This window comes from Hemiscyllium ocellatum, chromosome 24 (assembly GCF_020745735.1).
Source record: "Hemiscyllium ocellatum isolate sHemOce1 chromosome 24, sHemOce1.pat.X.cur, whole genome shotgun sequence".
NCBI classification, from domain to species: Eukaryota; Metazoa; Chordata; class Chondrichthyes; order Orectolobiformes; family Hemiscylliidae; genus Hemiscyllium; species Hemiscyllium ocellatum.
In genome coordinates, this window is record NC_083424.1 from 10,705,436 (window position 1) to 10,723,883 (window position 18,448).

Genomic DNA, 18,448 nt, shown 5'->3' on the forward strand with positions numbered 1-18,448 from the left:
TATGGGCCAGAAACCATTTTCTTCAAGAAGACAAAGCTGAATCTTCAGCTTTTATTGGCTAAGCGTGAGTTGAGTGAAGTTTTTTTCCTGAAAGGATTCTCACCGCTAGGATCTCTCGCTGCTTTTCACCAAATGTGAGTCATTAATTACCGACCCCACCCTCATTGCAATCCAATTTTATCTCCATCCAAACTCATGTCACTGCCAGAGCAATTCACCACTTAGCGGAGACCCACCGAAAAACTGGTATTACTTGCACCATGTCATCTCTGAAAGGGTGACACGCACCAGGACAAGAGCTAGCAACCCAGTTTCTCACTTCACTGGCAACATCTTAGACTGCCGCTGTTAAGCCACACTGCTGAGTGGGCAGGGTCAGCTTAAATGACAATCTTTCAATCATACAATCCCATTCTCTCACCCCAGTCCCCGTTTAACCATCACGCCATTCACTTGATCTCTCTCTCTAGTTATACCCCATCTAAAAACCCTCTCTGGCTCACTGCTGCTCTGTCCCCAACCAGTTTCTGACATGGTTGAATGAATGGCCAGTGTTTTTGGCGCACAGAAAGCTGGCACTTGCTTTGGATCTTAGACTGATGTCTTGGTGTGTCGTACAGCAAGACGTCACCAGCCGCCACTCTCCGAGCCAGCACAGATCCCTCCTGATGAGCAGCCTGTCTCTGTATCTGGGCAAACAAGCATGTCAATACCTCAGTACTGATAGCCTTTGACTTTGACTGACATGCCAATGTGTTAACGGGCAAGGTGTGGTAAGACAAGACAGGGCAAGAATGCTGCCAGCGTGCAGGTGGCTGCTAAGAGGGTGAGCATTAAGACCGCATGTGAGCTGTCCCGAGATGCAGCCTGGTCCAGTCTGTGAGCTAGGTGCCCGTCCCTACACACCGTGTGCCCCTGTGCTCAATGCTATTTGGCCAATGTGACCTGTGATGTGAGCCCATCCTTCCTAAGTGGCCTGCCTGCGGATTGTCTTGAGTTGACAAATATGTGATGCCAAAGTCAGTGGCCAATCAGCTCCCAGAACTTCTTCCCTGAGCCCTAATGGCATAGAACCATCCAACTAGCCTTCGGACTTCTTCCTGAGTCCCAACAGACAGACTCAGTGTAAGTCAGTCATCTTCTCAGGTGTTCAACTCAGCAGTGGTGCTGCTTACCACGGAGCTTGCTTCTCTCTCTCTCTCTCTCTCTCTCTCTCTCACTCTCTCTCTCTCTCTCTGTTTTCCATACACAATGCCTTACTCTCCAAGTACCTGTCACACTTGAACTGCTCTTCAGTGACTCTTGAACTGTTTTGCATGATCCATTGAAAACCTCACAATAAATCCCATCTTGCTCCAAGGCAGTACTGGAAGTAATTAATATTTTCTAACAGTAAAATGTAACAATATTTCATTGCATGCTACAAATGCCACAGATTGCTGGTTTACATGGTACAAATTCCACACAACAAGAAGTGGATTTCATCACACTTCATAATAGAATGAAACTTCTTTGTTAATTACAGATAAAAGAAGGCTTCCCAACAATTCAGTGTGTTGTTTGGTGTGATGCTGTGGAGCAGAGACCAAAATTGTCTCAGATGTAAGCTATCTGATCCCAATGTAAATGGTGACAAATGGATTATAAGTGGATGGCAGTAATCCTAGATCAGAGAGCAGAAAAATCAGCCCAGGTTCCTGCTTTAAGTCATTGTCCATTAGACCTACTTGCAAGTGCACATGGATCAGTGTTGGATGAAAGCACAATGATGCTCAACACAACGTCCCTCTAGTCAAATAGTATTTTCCATTGTTGAGAGGAGTACATCAAGGGTGGATCATCAGATGCGATTTTATTGGATGCCGAATGCTTGTGGAACGACAACTAAGGAAGAACAAGGGTACAAAGAAAAGGTTGTTTCGATTAACAATGTTTATACCGGATAAGCATATCTGTGAGCTCAGGGAACTGATCTTAAGAATTTAACCTTCTGCCTTCACCTAATCTTCAACGGGGCTAATAAAAAAACAATCAAGAGAATAGACCCTGAAGCACATACATTTTAATAAAGTTACACAGACCCTTCAGTCCAACCAGTCCATGTTGACCATAATCCCAAACTAAACTAGTCCCACCTGCCTGCACTTGGCCCATATCCCTCCAAATATTTCTTATTCATGAACTTATCCAAATATCTTTTAAATGTTGTAACTATATGTACATTCACTGCTTCCTCTAGAAATTCATTCCATAAGTATACCACTCTCTGTGTAAAAGAAATGCCCTCATATATTTTTAAATCTTTATCCTCTTGCCTTAAAAATATGCCTCCTGGTCTTGAAATAACCTCTCCTAGGGGGAAAAAACCCACCTACCATTCACCTTATCTATTCCCCTCATGATTACCCCTCAACCTCCTACGCTCCAGTGAAAAAACATTTCCAGCCTATCCAGTCTCTCCTTATAACTCAAATCCTCCATTCTCGGCAACAACCTGGTAAATTTCTTCTGAACTCTCTCCAGCTTGATAATATCCTCCCTAGAAAAGGGCCACCAGAACTAGACACAGTGCTCCAGAAGGAGCCTCACCTATGTCCTGTACAACCTCAACATGACATCCCAACTCATATACTCAAAGGTCTGAGCAATGAAGACAAACATGCTAAAAGCCTTCTTAACCAATAGTGAATGTGTGGGAAATGAAAATTTTCATTTTGTCGCAACCTCAGCACATCACAAAGTGATTTACGGCCAGTGAAGTAGTTTCGAAGTGTAGTCACTGTTATAATACAGGAAATGCAGAAATATCAGGCTCACAGCAAAGTTCTATAAAACAGCAATTTTAAAACTGGGCAGATAATCTCTTTTAATGATGATGGTTGAGGGATATATATTAACCAGCACAGCAGAGAGATGTCCCTTGCTTTTCTTCAAAATAGTGCCTTGGGAGCTTTTACATCCACCTGAGAGGGATCTGTCTTAATGTCTCATCTGAAAGATGAGACAATCAACAGTGAAGCATATCCTTATAGTTCATTTGTCCTTCTTTTTCTCTCTAATAAAGCTTAAACATGAATATTTCATCACGGTGAAAATGAAGCAATCTTCATAAATACAATGGATCGTCATTGTCAATTGAAAGTAAAAGGTTCCTCATTAACTCAGTGTGTTCTTGCATTAGCTAGTGCACTACTGGGGAGCAGAGACCATATCTGGGCTCGGATGACATCATTGACCTGTGCTGGACTTTCATAGATTTTGTGGCTGAGTCCTCACAGTGCCAACAAGCAGCCCCCGTGACCTCCTGATGATCTGGCCAGTCTGCTGGGACTATGATGTTGTGAATTCAATCCAAGAAACCCATTGCTTTCAACAGCACTCCTTCCACACTGTAAATTATTTAGGAGCTTTAGCAGTTTATCTGCATTATGGCTGATTTAATGCATCCATTGTAGAGGACAAATGGAAACAAACCGCAAATGAATGAACAGTCTTCCCAGGAATGACCTCACCCTTCCTATCTCTATGCCCTCCATCAACCCTGCAACACTCCAAGATCACTGATCTCCTCCAAATATACTCTCTGATCCATCTCTGATTTCCTTAACCTCTCTTTTAGCGACTGTGCCTTTAGCTGAATCAATTCCAAGCTCAGGAGTTCCATTGTTAACCCTTTCTGTTTCTCTCAGATGTCCTTTTAATTTCCTTTTTGACCAAGCTATGGTTTATCTGCTCAGTGTCACATTTCCCTTGGTAACACTCCTGTGAAGTACCTTGCTAGGACCTTGTAGCCACCCAAATGCAACCCTTTCTTGAATGTGCTATAATCTTATCCACTGTTAACATACTATGCTAAAACGATGTGAGGCACTGATTAGACCAGAGCTGGAATACTGTGAACAGTTCTGGCCCTCTTATCTCAGGAAAGATAGAATGGAGGCAATCTAGACTGGATATGAAAGGGTTTTCAATTCCGAAGAGCATGTAGGTTGGGCTTGTATTTCATTGGAGATTGGAAGAATGGCAGGAGACCTGATTGAAAAATATAAGATTTTTAGGGGCCTTGACAGGCTAGACACTGAAAAGTTATTTCCTGTGTGGGAAATGTCTAGGACCAGAGAGCTACCCTTAGAATAAGGGGTTATCCATTGATGACAGAGATGAGGAGGATTTTTTTTTCTCAGAGGGTGGTGAATCTGGAGTTCTTTAGTCTAGAAGACTGTGGAATGGGGTCATTAAGTATATTCAAGGCTGAGATAGACCAATTTTTAATCGTTAAGGGAATCGAGGGTAAATCGATAAGGGAATCAAGGAACATCCATCACAGCAGAGGATGGAAACTACCAATCTACTGATGAATTAGAGGCGACCTTATTGATTCTTAGGGGATTTGATGGGGTAGATGTGGAAAGGTTCTTTCCCCTTGTGGGAGAGTCCAGCGACAGAGGGCATCCACTCAGAATAAGATGTCACCCATTTCAGACAGAGATGAGGAGAATTTCCTTCCTCAGAGTGTAGTAAATTTTTTTTCAATTCTTTCCTGCAGAGGGCTGTCGAGGCTGGATCATTAAGTATATTTAAGACTGAGAGAGACAGATTTTTAATCAGTAAGGGAATCGAGAGTTATGCAGAAAACACAAGAAAGAAGAATTGATAATAATCAGACTAACCATGATCTGACTGAATGGCGGAAGAGAGTCAATGGGCTGAATGGCCTACTTCTGCCCCTATGTTTTATGATTTAATGATGCAACTTTGCCAGTTGAACTTATCTTAAACTTAATTGTTTTTAAAGCCGACTTCCCAAACTGAAGTACATCAGGTTATATCAGCTCCTTGCCAGGTCGTATTCCTCTGTTACTGAATGTGTGCAATCAGCAGTGTTTTGATTCTATAATTAAAACACAGTGGATGGTTGTAAATCTGAACTGTGAGTAAGAGACCCTTTGTCTCTGACTGAAGGTCATCTACACTCAAAGCCTTGAATAAATATATCCCAAAGTTACGGGAATCAATGCAATCCATTAGAACTTTCCAATGCACTTCAATTTGTCAACGCAAAAGCACACAACTATATTTATAGTGACTCAGTGAGCTCATTAATTCAAACAGATGGGTGTATTGGGGTAATCTGAAAGATTGGGAGTGATGCCAGGCAAAGAACCTACAGTGACTGGGATGGTCTCCAAGGTTGGGGGAGGGTTGTGTCGCAGGTGGGGTGTTTATTCTGTGGCTCCGGCTGACAGTTTTGGTATGACCAGCAACAATGCCAAAGCAAACTTGCCAAAACTTTTACTGTTTATTTGTGCAACGTGGGCATTTCTGGCTCAACCCACATTTGTTGCCTAATTGCCCAGCAGGCAGTTAAGAGTCCATCACATTGCAGTTCGTCTGGAGTCATGTAAACCAGACCAGATAAGGACAGCAGATTTCCTTCTCTAAAGGGCATTAGTGAACTCTTTATGACAACTACCCACTTTCCTGCACTAAGCCAATACATTATGATATTTCAGTTGCTCATCCAAGTACATTTTTAAAGGTTGTGAGGTTTCATGTCTACCCCCCCACCCTCTGAGCGAAAAAGATTTCCTCAAATCTTCTCTAAAAACCCCTGTCTTTCACCTTAAAATTGTACCCTCCTTTCTTATTCCTTTGACTAAGCGGAACAGCTACTTTCTATACATTCTGCCCATGTCCCTCATAATCTTATACCCTTCCATCAGGTTACCCCCCCCCCGACCTTCTCTGTTCCAAAGAAAACAACCCGAGCTTATTCAGCCCCTCTGAAATGTTCCATCCAAAGCATCATCCTGGCCAAACTCCTCCACACCCCCTCCAGTGCAGTCACATCCTTCTGATAGTGTGGGGGCTAGAACTGCACATAATACTCCAATTGTAATTTATTCCAAATTGTTATTGAATTCAAATTTCACCATTCTCCATTTGTTTGCACATTCCGATACTGGACTGATATATTCACTGTTGGAGCTAGAAATACTGAAGGTAGGAGCAAGTGTAAGCCTGCCCATCCAACAATCTGCCGTCTCTCACCAACGATGTTAGCTTTGGTCAATTCGTAAACGAGGCAGCCTGATCCTTCAAGCAGCACCACTAAAACTAATAAAAGACTACTTTAAATTGAAGAGCCTGGTGGCTGTTCTGAACAGAATTGTTATAGGAAATTGGGTTAAGTGGAATGAATGGTTTCTCTCATCTCACACAATATTCAACTTGTTGCTTTTCTGAATGGCAATTGATTTTCAGTTGGTCTAGTTACAGTGAAATCAAGTGGAAACTCGGTCTGTCATTCACCTTGGGAACAGGAAAAGACCTTTCAGGCCTTTGGCTCTGCTCTGTCATTCAATTAGATCATGACTGACCCGTAAAAACTGCATTTTCTCGCCTTCCTGAAATCAACTATAGGTCAACATTGTTTCAAACTATGTATTGTTCAATGAGGCAGGATTAATGAACAATCTTATAATAAAAGTCTCTCTGAGGAAAGGAATCATGGTACAATAAAATACAATATTGATTAGATTACTGGGTGGCACGGTGGCACAGTGGTTAGCACTGCTGCCTCACAGCGCCTGAGACCCGGGTTCAATTCCCGACTCAGGCGACTGACTGTGTGGAGTTTGCACGTTCTCCCCGTGTCTGCGTGGGTTTCCTCCGGGTGCTCCGGTTTCCGCCCACAGTTCAAAGATGTGCGGGTCAGGTGAATTGGCCATGCTAAATTGCCCGTAGTGTTAGGTAAGGGGTAAATATAGGGGTATGGGTGGGTTGCGCTTCGGTGGGTCGGTGTGGACTTGTTGGGCCGAAGGGCCTGTTTCCACACTGTAAGTAATCTAATCTAATATAGGATTGTGAGTGACATACTCAAGTACAAAGCTAGAATCATAAACTCAGTACAGGTTTATCACAAATACAGGGAGAACTATCTAAGATTAATTGGATAATTGGACCGCAAAGCACAGCAGTAAATACATAATGGGAAAAACTAATGATACACTTAAAAACATTCAACAAAAATATGATCTATTAAAAATCGACAGTGAAGAAGATCCACTTGTGGTTTACCAAGGAAATTAAGGAGAGTATTAGATTAAAAGAAAAGGTTTATCATATTGTGAAGAACAATATTATGTCTGAGAATTGGGAGTTTGTGAAATCAGCATACAGTGATAAAAAGGTGGCAGGCATGTATGAATGGATTGTAAGAGCTTTAACAAGCATATAAAAGCACTGAGTAGCTGAAGTAAATGTTGGTCACTTTGGAGCAGAGATGGAAACAAGTAGCTTGAAGAGTGAGGAGTTGACAGAACAGTTGAATAAGGCTAGAAGTTTCAAATGATAAATCAAGAAATAGAGGATGACAAACAGGTTAATAAGAGTGTGAAGTTTTAAGTGAACAAATTATTAATGAAATGTAAAGGACTAAAAGTGGACAAATCCCCAGCATGTGTTGTCTTACATCCTCGGGTGCAAAATGGAGTCAGAGCAGAGAGAGTCTATGTATTTGTTGTGATTTTCCAAAACGTTCTTTTTATAGAAAAATCCCAGTGGGTTGGAAGTTAGCAAATGTAACATTGGCATTCAAGAAAGGAGGAAGAGAAAGAAGTGAACCATAGGCTCATCAATATGACATCAGTTGCTAATGACAGGTTAAATTTTTTCATTTGCGGAGAGTGAGTATTGACTTGACCACTTATATAAGGAACGCCTTATTGAAACTGTGGCGTTGGTTGAATATTAACATATATGTTGTTCATGTTTAGCTCAGTAAATAAATGTAAGAATTCGTAAAGACTGGATTTAATATTAGTCTTTTCCAACTGATTTTCCAGACATGAAATCAATTACCAGCAAGATATTGGAATCTAATATTAACAAAATCTTAACAAAAGGCTTTTGTAAACCTGGATGTTCACCTGACAGTAGTTTCCTGTGGAAGTGCAACTGGTCATTTAGACAAGGCCTAAGGCACAGACTCGGGCTGGGTCTCTGGCCTTCTGGTTTGGGGTTGCTCTGTGGCCACTTCATTGCTTTTGTGTCAGAAATGGGACGCTGATAAATTCTTTTCCAGGCATCAGAGCAAGACAGTGATGCTTCAGAATGATCGTGATGATGAGGACTGTAGTACATTGCAAAAATGTCCTCTGAATGCAACTTTTACAGTGACATGGAGATTACTGGAATCTCCTGGAATTACATGTCATAGGAACATAGGAAAAAGAGTAGGCCATTCAGCTCCTCAAGCCTATTCCACCAATCAATGGGATCATGGCTAATCTGTGACCGAACTCCATACAGGAGCAAATTATTGCAGATGCTGGAAGCAGTACAGAAAACAAAAAAAATGCTGGAGATCACAGTAGGTCAAGCAGCATCCATGGAGGGCGAGCAAACTAATCTTTCGAGTCTCGATGACTCTTCATCAGTATGACGTGACGTATAGAGGGGTGCAGCCTTTCTGTTACGGTAGAGGAGAAGATGCAGTGCTTGGGGGAAGAGGCTGCTGATAATGCAGAACTGGTCTTTCGGCCTTCAAGGTCTTCTTGACCACCTTGATGATTATTCAATGATTGTCCACACATGGTAAAGCATTTGTCCCAATACAGACCAGAATTCAGTTAGGGTTTAGAGTTTGTAAATGACAATACTTAAAAAATCATGTAGGGCTTCATTCTCTTACGTAAAACCCCAAAGGTTACAGATATTAATTGCCCTTGCCAAACTGATACTGATAATTTTTTTCTCACGTGACAGGAAACAATGATTGCTATTGGCTGTGATGTTTGCTTCAGTCATTGAGGCTGGCAACACTCATCATGAAAGGTTGCCCCCTGAGGATTTGCCACTGCAGCAGCCTTGTGGTGATGATGAGGATTTGTCACTGGAGCAGCCTTGTGGTGATGATGAGGAGTTGCACATGGCTAGGAACAAGTATCACAGAGTGGACATAGTTAGAACACTCTGGAAGTATCACATTAGAAGATCCACCTGAATAAGTGACTCTCTGAAACATACATAGAAAGCTCATGGACGTAATTTCAAAGGTTTTCAAGATTGTAGGAGCAGAATTAGGCCATTCAGCCCATCAAGTCTGTTCCACCATTCAATCAAGGCTGATATGTTCCTACCCCCATTTCCCTGCCTTCTCTCACAGCCCTTCAACCCACGACCAATTAAAATCTGTTTAATTCCTCCTTAAATTTACTCTCCGAGCATCCAACACACGTTGTGGTAGTGAATTACATATTCACACCCTTTGGGAGAAATAGTTTCTCCTCAGCTCTGTTTTAAATTTGCTACCCCTTACCCTAAGACTATGACCTCTCGTCCTGGAATGCCCCACAAGAGGAAACATCCACTCCACATCTATTTTATCCACACCTTTTATCATCTTGAATACTTCAATTTGATCTCCCCCTCATTCTTCTAGATTCCCAAGAGTATTGGCCTAATCTGTTTAACCTAATCATACGAGAAACCTCTCATCTTGGGAATCAATGAAATCATCTCACATGAAAATTTATACAAGATAGATATGTTATTACACCGTGTGACTAACAGTCAGAGCCTGGTATATGATTGGGTAAAAGTGATGCTGGAAATCAGAGTCCAGATTAGAGTAGTGCTGGAAAAGCACAACAGGTTAGGCACCATCCGATGAGCAGGAAAATCGACGTTTCGGGCAAAAGCCCTTCATCAGGAACGAAGGCAGGGAGCCTCCGGGGTGGAGAAGTTAATGAGAGGGTGTTGGGGCTGGGGAAAAAGTTTCCTCATTTCCCCTCCCCCCACCTTACCCCAGTTCCATCCTTCCAGCTCAGCACCATCCTCATGACCTGCCAATCTTCCTTCCCATCTATTCGCTCCTCCCACCTCTCTGACATATCACCTTCATTCCCACCTCCATCCACTTATTGTACTCTTGGCTATCTTCTCCCTAGTCCCACCCCCCCCCCTCCCATTTATCTCTCCACCCTGGAGGTTCTCTGCCTTCATTCCTGATGAAGGACTTTTGCCTGAAACGTCGATTTTTCTGCTCCTCTGATGCTGCCTGACCTGCTGTGTTTTTCTAGCACCAATCTAATCTAGACCCTGGTATATGATTGCCACGTACAGCTGTAGTCAGTATGAAACAATAATAACTAGCGTTACCTTGAAACATAACGATGAAGACAGCTCTTGGCCTCTCACAGCTAACCTGTTTGGTGGAATGGCGTTAGACACATGATAAAATCTGGCATCCACGAGGGTGAAGAGCCATTGCCTGTGTTTCCATAGTTTCATAAACAATTTTATACATCCAATTGTTTTAAAAAATGTAACTAATATTCTGGGATCCAATAGAGACTGCAGTTTGAAAAATCACAATTCCATAGCCTGTGATTTTTCCATCATTTGAAGTTAACCTTTGGGATTGTGTTTCTAATTTGTTGTCCCATTTGTGAAATAATTCCTCACCAGTTGCTGTTCTTATCAAATTGGAGAGATGAAGTCTTAGTGACTGTACACCAGCACCAGAGCAAGGGCTGCACTGTAGGGGATATGGTTCTTGGTACGTGATCTCTGTCTCCTCAAATGGTTGAGGTTGGAGGAAAAAGATAACCATAACACTATTTTGAAGAAGAGTCGATGAGTTCATTCCAGCGACTTGGCCATTTATTATATCTCAACCAACACCTAAAGCAGAGAGTCTAGGAATTCATTTCATTACTGTAGATGGGATCTTGCTCTGCACAAAATGGCTGCGAAGTTTCCTGTGTTAAAAAATTGACTTGCATTTCCAAACCTTATTTGATCAGATGGGAGTCACTTCCTAATGTCCCTGGATGGTGATAAACATAAGTTCTTTCAGTCCCTGTAGATTATTTTCCTGAGTGACTTCAAGGTGTGTAGGATGTATTTGAAGAGCAGTCAAGCTTAATTCGTTACACAATTTCTCATTGTTGCTCACATCACTGATATCCGTAAGGAGCAATTAAAGCTGCCCGCCTTTCGTCCGCAAAGGGGCGAAATAATCAAAATCTATTTGTCTACCAGAAAAAGTGAATACTTTTGCTTCACGAAAGAACAATAGTAAATAAAGATCTTAGAATAAATGTAGAAGACGGATTATGGTTTAGCTCAGCCAAGTGTTAAATTGGGTCTCCAGCGTCCAGCCAAACTATTAGAACTGCTTTACTGCTGCTCATAAATTCAAATTTGACTAAAAGCCATTAAAGAAACATTCTTTGCTCTGCAGTTCTTTAAGAAATGAATAATCCAACATGTTCAGCTGCTTTATAAAGATGAGGAATTTTAACTCTTTACTCACAAAAACCTATGAATTTTGTCTATTATCTCTGAGCTTTTATTGCTGTTACTTTGGGGAAAAAAGCTCTGTGTTTCCATGTGACCTCTTCTTGACCTCTCAGCCTTCACTCTATCATCTACCCCATTCGCCTCACTGGACATCTCCGTGGCTGTCAGTGAAGTGCACTCAAAAGCTCATCCCCAACAAAACTGTGGATCAGTCACAGCTTTCAACACCGAGCTGGATAGATTTTTGTCATAGAGTCGTAGAGACGTAGAGCACAGAACAGACCCTTCGGTCCAACTCATCCATGCCGACCAGATATCCAAAACTAACCTAATCCCATTTGCCAGCATTTGGCCCATATCCCTCTAAACTCTTCCTCTTCATGTACCCATCCATGTGCCTTTTAAATGTTGTAATTGTACCAGCCTCTGCCATTTCCTAAGTGTTGGAGGCTAGTACAATTGGTACATGAAGCATCCACTTCTGGTTGTAAGGAAGATATCAGATGTCATATATGGGACATAGCTTTCCGAGGCTGAATATCCTCAACATGGTAACAGAGCATTAACAAAATCACAAGATTGCAACATGCCTCAATATTTCACACTGAGTGGGATTGGGGAAGTGAAGGAAGGGGAGGAGCTCCATTGTTCTAAGGGCCTAGACGACATTCAGATTAAATCCTCATTTCCAAGTGAGAAAGAAGGAAGGAACAAAGGAGCAGGGATAAACCATTCAATTCTTTAAATCTGCATTTCCCCTCCAACTTCCCCATTCAGTATGGTCACAGCTGACCATTCATTCCAACACCTTTTTCTCACAACATCCTGATATTTCTTCAGACAATCAGTATTCAGAGATTTTTCTATTTCAATCTCTATCTTAAGGGTGCCCAATGCCTGAGCTCCCAGCTCCCTCTGTGGGAAAATATATAGATGAACTTGGAGGTCAGGAGGGATAAATAAAGTGGATATATTTAAAAAAGATTATTGTGCCCTCTGGTCACTCATTTTTGAACTGCGATGAAGTTTACAATTCTTCACTTACAGGGTCATGAATCTTTGGAATTTTCTGCCTCAGAGAACCATTGGTACTCAAATAGTCATCGAGCATATTCAAGACTGAGATCAGTTACATTTTGGATTTAAGGGGTATGGGACACAGCGTTGAAACAGAGGATTGCCATGATTGAAGAATTGCATTGCTTCCTCCTGCTCCTGTTTCTTGTGTTTTTTTTATGAAAGTGTTGCTGACAATGCCAGCATTTATTGACCATTCCTAACTGTCCTTGAGAAGGTAGTTGCTCGCTGTCTTGCGAACTGCTGCAGTCTGTGTGGTGAAGATACTGACACCTTGCTTTGGGTTGGGGAGATTCAGGAATCTGAGTCAGGATGAGGGAATGCTTGTTTTAATTCTCTTGTAGGATGCGTGCACCAAAGGCTGGCCATCATTTATCACCCATTCCTATATGCCCTTGAGAAGGTGGTGGTGAGCTGCTTTCTTGAATTACTGCAGTCCCAATACTATAGGTATAGCCACAATGCGATCAGAAAGGGAATGGCAAGATTTTGACCCACCACAGTAAATGAACAGGAATATATTTCCAAGATGCTGGCTGGGCCAACATTGATTGCCCTTCTCTAGCTGTCCTTGAGAAGGTGGTGAACTGCTTTCTTGTACTGCTGCAGTCCATGTGCTGTAGGGAGACTCACAATATCCTTAGGCAGGGAATTCCAAGATTTTGACCCAGCAACACTGAATGTACAACAATATATTTCCAAATCAGGATGGTGAGTGGTTTGGCAGAGGATTTACAGTTGGTGGTGATCCACATATTTGTTGCCCTTGTCCTTCTGGATGGAAGTGGTCATAGGTTAGGAAGGTCTATGTATCTTTGGTGAATCTTTGTAATGTACCTTGCAGATAATACACATTGCTGCTACTATGTGTTGGTGCTGAAGGTAATGAATGTTTGTGGATTAGTGCCAATTTATTTCAGACATCAACTATTGAAATATCAATTATACAGAGGAAGATCTTAAATATTGCAATGGAGGGAGAGATCCCGGTCAGATTAGCTAAGTTTACAAATAAACATTAGGAGAATACTTTGTTGCCAGCTACTTTGGATTGAAAAAGATTTGATCTTTTAATGGAAAGTTAAAGGTAGAATACGTGCACAATCCTTTATCTGAAATGCTCAGCACCAGCTGGATTTTGGAATTCAGAATTTTTCAAATTTCAGATTAAGTGGCAGTTTGATGGTGAAATTTTAAAAATTCTTTCCAAAGAACAGACTTACTGTGAGTAAGTCAGGCCCTGAAACAAAATTGAGGCCTCCCAGTGCTGGGCCACATCCCTCACGTCACATCTGAGTGACCCGCATCGAGTGGGTGTTGACTTGGGTTAACTGCTTGCATGCCAAACAACCTTGTTAATAAGAAACAAACTTCACAAAAGACATAGATTCATAGAGTCATAAAGATGTACAGCATGGAAACAGACCCTTCGGTCCAACCTGCCCATGCCGACCAGATATCCCAACCTAATCTAGTCCCATCTGCCAGCACCCGGCCTATATCTCTCCAAACCCTTCCTATTCATATACCCATCCAAATGCCTCTTAAATGTTGTAATTGTACCAGCCTCCACCACTTCCTCTGGCAGCTCATTCCATACACATACCACCCTCTGTATGAAAAAGTTTCCCTTTAGGTCTCTTTTATATCTTTCCCCTCTCACCCTAAACCTATGCCCTCTAATTCTGGACTCTCCCACCCCAGGGAAAAGATTTTGTCTATTTACCCTATCCACGCCCCTCATAATTTTGTAAACCTCTATAAGGTCACCTCTCAGCCTCCAATGCTCCAGGGAAAACAGCCCCAGCCTATTCAGCCTCACCCTATATCTCAAATCCTCCAACCCTGGCAACATCCTTGTAAATCTTTTCTGAACCTTTTCAAGTTTCACAACATCTTTCCGATAGGAAGGAGACCAGAATTGCATGCAGTATTCCTACAGTGGTCTAACCAATGTCCTGTACAACCACAACATCACCTCCCAACTCCTGTATTCAATGCTCTGACCAATAAAAGAAAGTATACCAAACTCCTTCTTCACTATCATATCTACCTGCGACTCCGCTTTCAAGGAGCTATGAACCTGCACTCCAAGGTCTCTTTGTTCAGTAACACTCCCTAGGACCTTACCATTAAGTGTATAAGTCCTGCTAAGATTTGCTTTCCCAAAATACAGCACCTCGCATTTATCTGAATTAAACTCCATCTGTCACTTCTCAGCCCATTGGCCCATCTGGTCAAGATCCTGTTGTAATCTGAGGTAACCCTCTTTGCTGTCCACTACACTTCCAATTTTGGTGTCATCTGTAAAATTACTAACTGTACCTCTTATGCTCACATCCAAATCATTTAGTTAAATAACATAAAGTAGAGGGCCCAGCACCAATCCGTGTGGCACTCCACTGTCAAAGGAAACCTTCAGACTTTGGAGCTTTTCGGATTTCGGGATTTTGGATAAAGGATTGTCTACCTGTATTAACATGTTTGAAGGTGCCTGAATAAGTATATAGTTGTCTGGCTAGAGTTTCACTTGCTGATTGACATTTTAATCATTTTACACATGGTCAGTTTGACTGCCCTGTAGCTGTTACAGGAGAGTGGATTGTGTTGTTACAACGTTGCAGTTTGCTTTCCATGTCCACCCTACAACAAAACTAAAAACTCCAAACCTGTCATTGAAATAGGTGATGAGATTGAAACAACTAAACACACTCCACTGTGCGGCCTTCTGTAAAGCTTGATGCGTTCAAAGGAAAATTGCTCTGACCGCTACTTTTTGGCCATTCTGGTGTTGACCTTTACTTTCATGACATCAGTGATTTGGCAGCTCCATCCCATCTTTCAGGGTATCCTCTCTCCTCCTCCTATTGACTCCTACAACTTCTCTCCCTACCTCCATTCCACATGTCTCCACATGTTCTAGGTTTACGTTTGAGTCCCTAATCCCCACCCTGCTGTGTTTTGGGACATCCCAAAGTCCATTTTGTAGATGGTTTCTGAGAGACGAGGAGAGGAGATGAAGTGTGCACCTCACTCAACCTCAGCCACTACACACTCTCTGCCTCTCGGGCCTTTGTGCGCACTCAGTCCCTCCCAGTCATCCTGTCTACCTCCATCTTCCTCCCTCATGTGCACCATCTCCTCCTCGCCCTCCCTCACACACTCTCTCTCTCTTGGGAAAAAGGTAAAAACAATGCCTGCAGATGCTGGAAACCAGATTCTGGATCAGTGGTGCTGGAAGAGCACAGCAGTTCAGGCAGCATCCAAAGTGCAGCGAAATCGACATTTCGAGCAAAAAGGGCAATTGAGGATTATCAGATCAACCATAATGTCATTGAATGGAACAGACTTGATGGGTTGAATGGCTGAATTTCACTTCCATGTCTCATGATCTCATTTAAGGTCATTGGCAGAACAGGTAACAGAGACATGAGGTAAAGTCATCGTCAGCATAATGGATGCTGGAGGTTGGAATACATAAAGAGAGAAATTGGTTGAGGTGGTGGTGTATTGGAAGAGACATTACATTAGATATCCAGAATGCCAGACTAATGTTCTGGGGAGAAAGTGAGGACTGCAAATCAGAGCCGAAGAGTGTGGTGCTGGAAAAGCACAGCTGATGAGGCAGAATCTGAGGAGCAGGAGAGTTGACATTTCAGGCATAAGCCGATTCCTGATGAAGGGCTTATGCCCGGAACATCAACTCTCCTGCTCCACAGAAGCTGCCTGACTGGCTGTGCTTTTCCAGCACCACACTTTTCGATGACAATAATGTTCTAGAGACATGGGTTTGAGTCCCACCATAGCAAATGGTAAAATTTAAATTCAATAAAATTTAGAATAAAGAGTTGGACTAATGTAACCATTGTTCATTGTTATTTTTATAACCATCTGATTCACTCATGTCCTTTAGGGAAGTAAATTTTCCATCCTCACCTGGTCTCAACTACAAGTGACTCCAGGCCCATAGCAATGTGGTGGACTCTTAACTATTACGGCGGGCAAATAGGAGTGCCCACATCCTATGAACAAATAATAAATGAGGTGAATTGGTCATTGAGATTCCACAGGGTTATCATTAAAAGGAAAGAATTGCCTGTCTGTAGGGGAAAGGACTGGCATGTGAGGGCCAGCATGTTTACAATGGGCCGAATACCCTTCCTCTTGTGCTTGCCCAGTACCTTAAGAAAGTCAAATCAATTTTCTCAAAAAGCATGCTGCATCTATAAGGAAAGCCTTACTCATCGACTTTCACTGAATGTATTTATTGCGCAGTTAATTCTAAGTCATCACATCAATTAATGCTGGCAATTTGTAAAATTACAAGGCACCATCTTAAACATTCATCTCTGTCAGCACTACGCACTAATCTTAGTTTGCAGCATTATGCAATCCTCTTTCTCTCAGGCACTCAGTCTATGCTCTTTGCAGTCATTTAGCACATATTTACTGTACAGAGCTCGCTCCGACCAAGGTTCCTTTCAACTAATGGAGATACATTTTGAGGCAGGTTGCATGGTATTGTGGGCCAAGATACAACAAAAAAATTACCTTACACAGCATCATAAACGTAACAAATTGATACAGGCTACTTTGTGGCCTGGTGAGAAAGATTTTGCATTTTGCACACACACATATTTCGATATATGCATACATATTTCTATACATATGTATATATACATACATATACACATATGTATACAATAGGTACCTCAGACAGCCCCAGTACATCTGCTGGCCTATTTTGTGATCTTGACGCGTAGTCACTGTTGCATGCAGCAAGATAACCAGATTTCTAAGGCAGAAATAGATGACTGATTGATTGATTAGTTGATTTGTTGTTGTCACATGTACCAAGATACGGTGAAAAGTGTTACACAGGCAAATCGTGCTATACAAGGTGCATCTGAGTAATAGAACAGAATGAAGAATACAGTGTTACAGCCACAGAGAAGGTGTGCACAGAGAGAGAGAGAGAGAGGGGGGGAGAGAGAGAGAGAGAGAGAGAGAGAAAGAGAGAGCGTTCCAAATTAATTTTTGAGAGGTCCATTCTGGAGTCTGATAACAGTGGGAAGAAGCTGTTCTTGAATCTGTTCCTTTATATCTTCTGTCAATGGAAGAAGGTGAAAGAGAGTACAACTGGGGTGGAAGGAGTCTTTGATTATATTGGTTGCTTTTCTGTGGCAATGAGAAGTATAGACAGGGTCAATGGATGGAAGGTTGGCTTTTGTGATGGACTGGGCTGTGTTCACGCCTCTCTATCGGTGATGTGGAGTCGCTGGTGTTAGATTGGGGTGGACAAAGTCAGAAGTCACATGACATCAGGTTATAGCCCAACAGATTTATTTGAAATCACAAGCTTTCAGAGCATACCCCCTTCATCAGGTGCTTTCAAACAAACCTGTTGGATTATAACCTGGTGTTGTGTGACTTCTGTCCCTGACTTCTTGATGAACAAGGGAGTCAATCTGAATTTGGCAGGTGGATGTATATGAGTGGGTCAGCTATGATCTTATTGAATTGAGAAAGAGGCTGGAGGGGTTAAATAGCCTATTCCTGCTCCTGATTTGGATGTTCATTTGCTAAGGTCCAACAAAAAGCGCAAATGGGGCGTTTGTTTAACACCTCATCCCAAAACTCTTAGCTAGGACAGTGCAGCACCTGATTGGCACTGCACTCAGAGGATCAGCCTCGATCCTGTGCACTGTCTGTGCAGTGGGAACTTGGTCACACAGCCTCCAGACTGGGAGTGGAGAGTATGGCCCACTGAGCCCTGACTGACAATGAGGGGGATCCAAGCTGTGGCGTGAGGCAGGTTCACGTATATCCCCCAATTTCATGCATTTCTCCTGTCAATCTCTAAGCACCTCTTTTCACTGTTACCCAGGCTATTGTCTCACATGTGAATCTCACCTGCACGTTAACAAGGCCTGCATATCACTGGCACTCAGAGCTACCTATCACTCCTCAACGTATACACATTGCCCACAATTTGAAACACAGTTGGTCACTGCCTGACAGCAACAGGACTAGATGCACTGACCTATGTCTCATCTTCCAT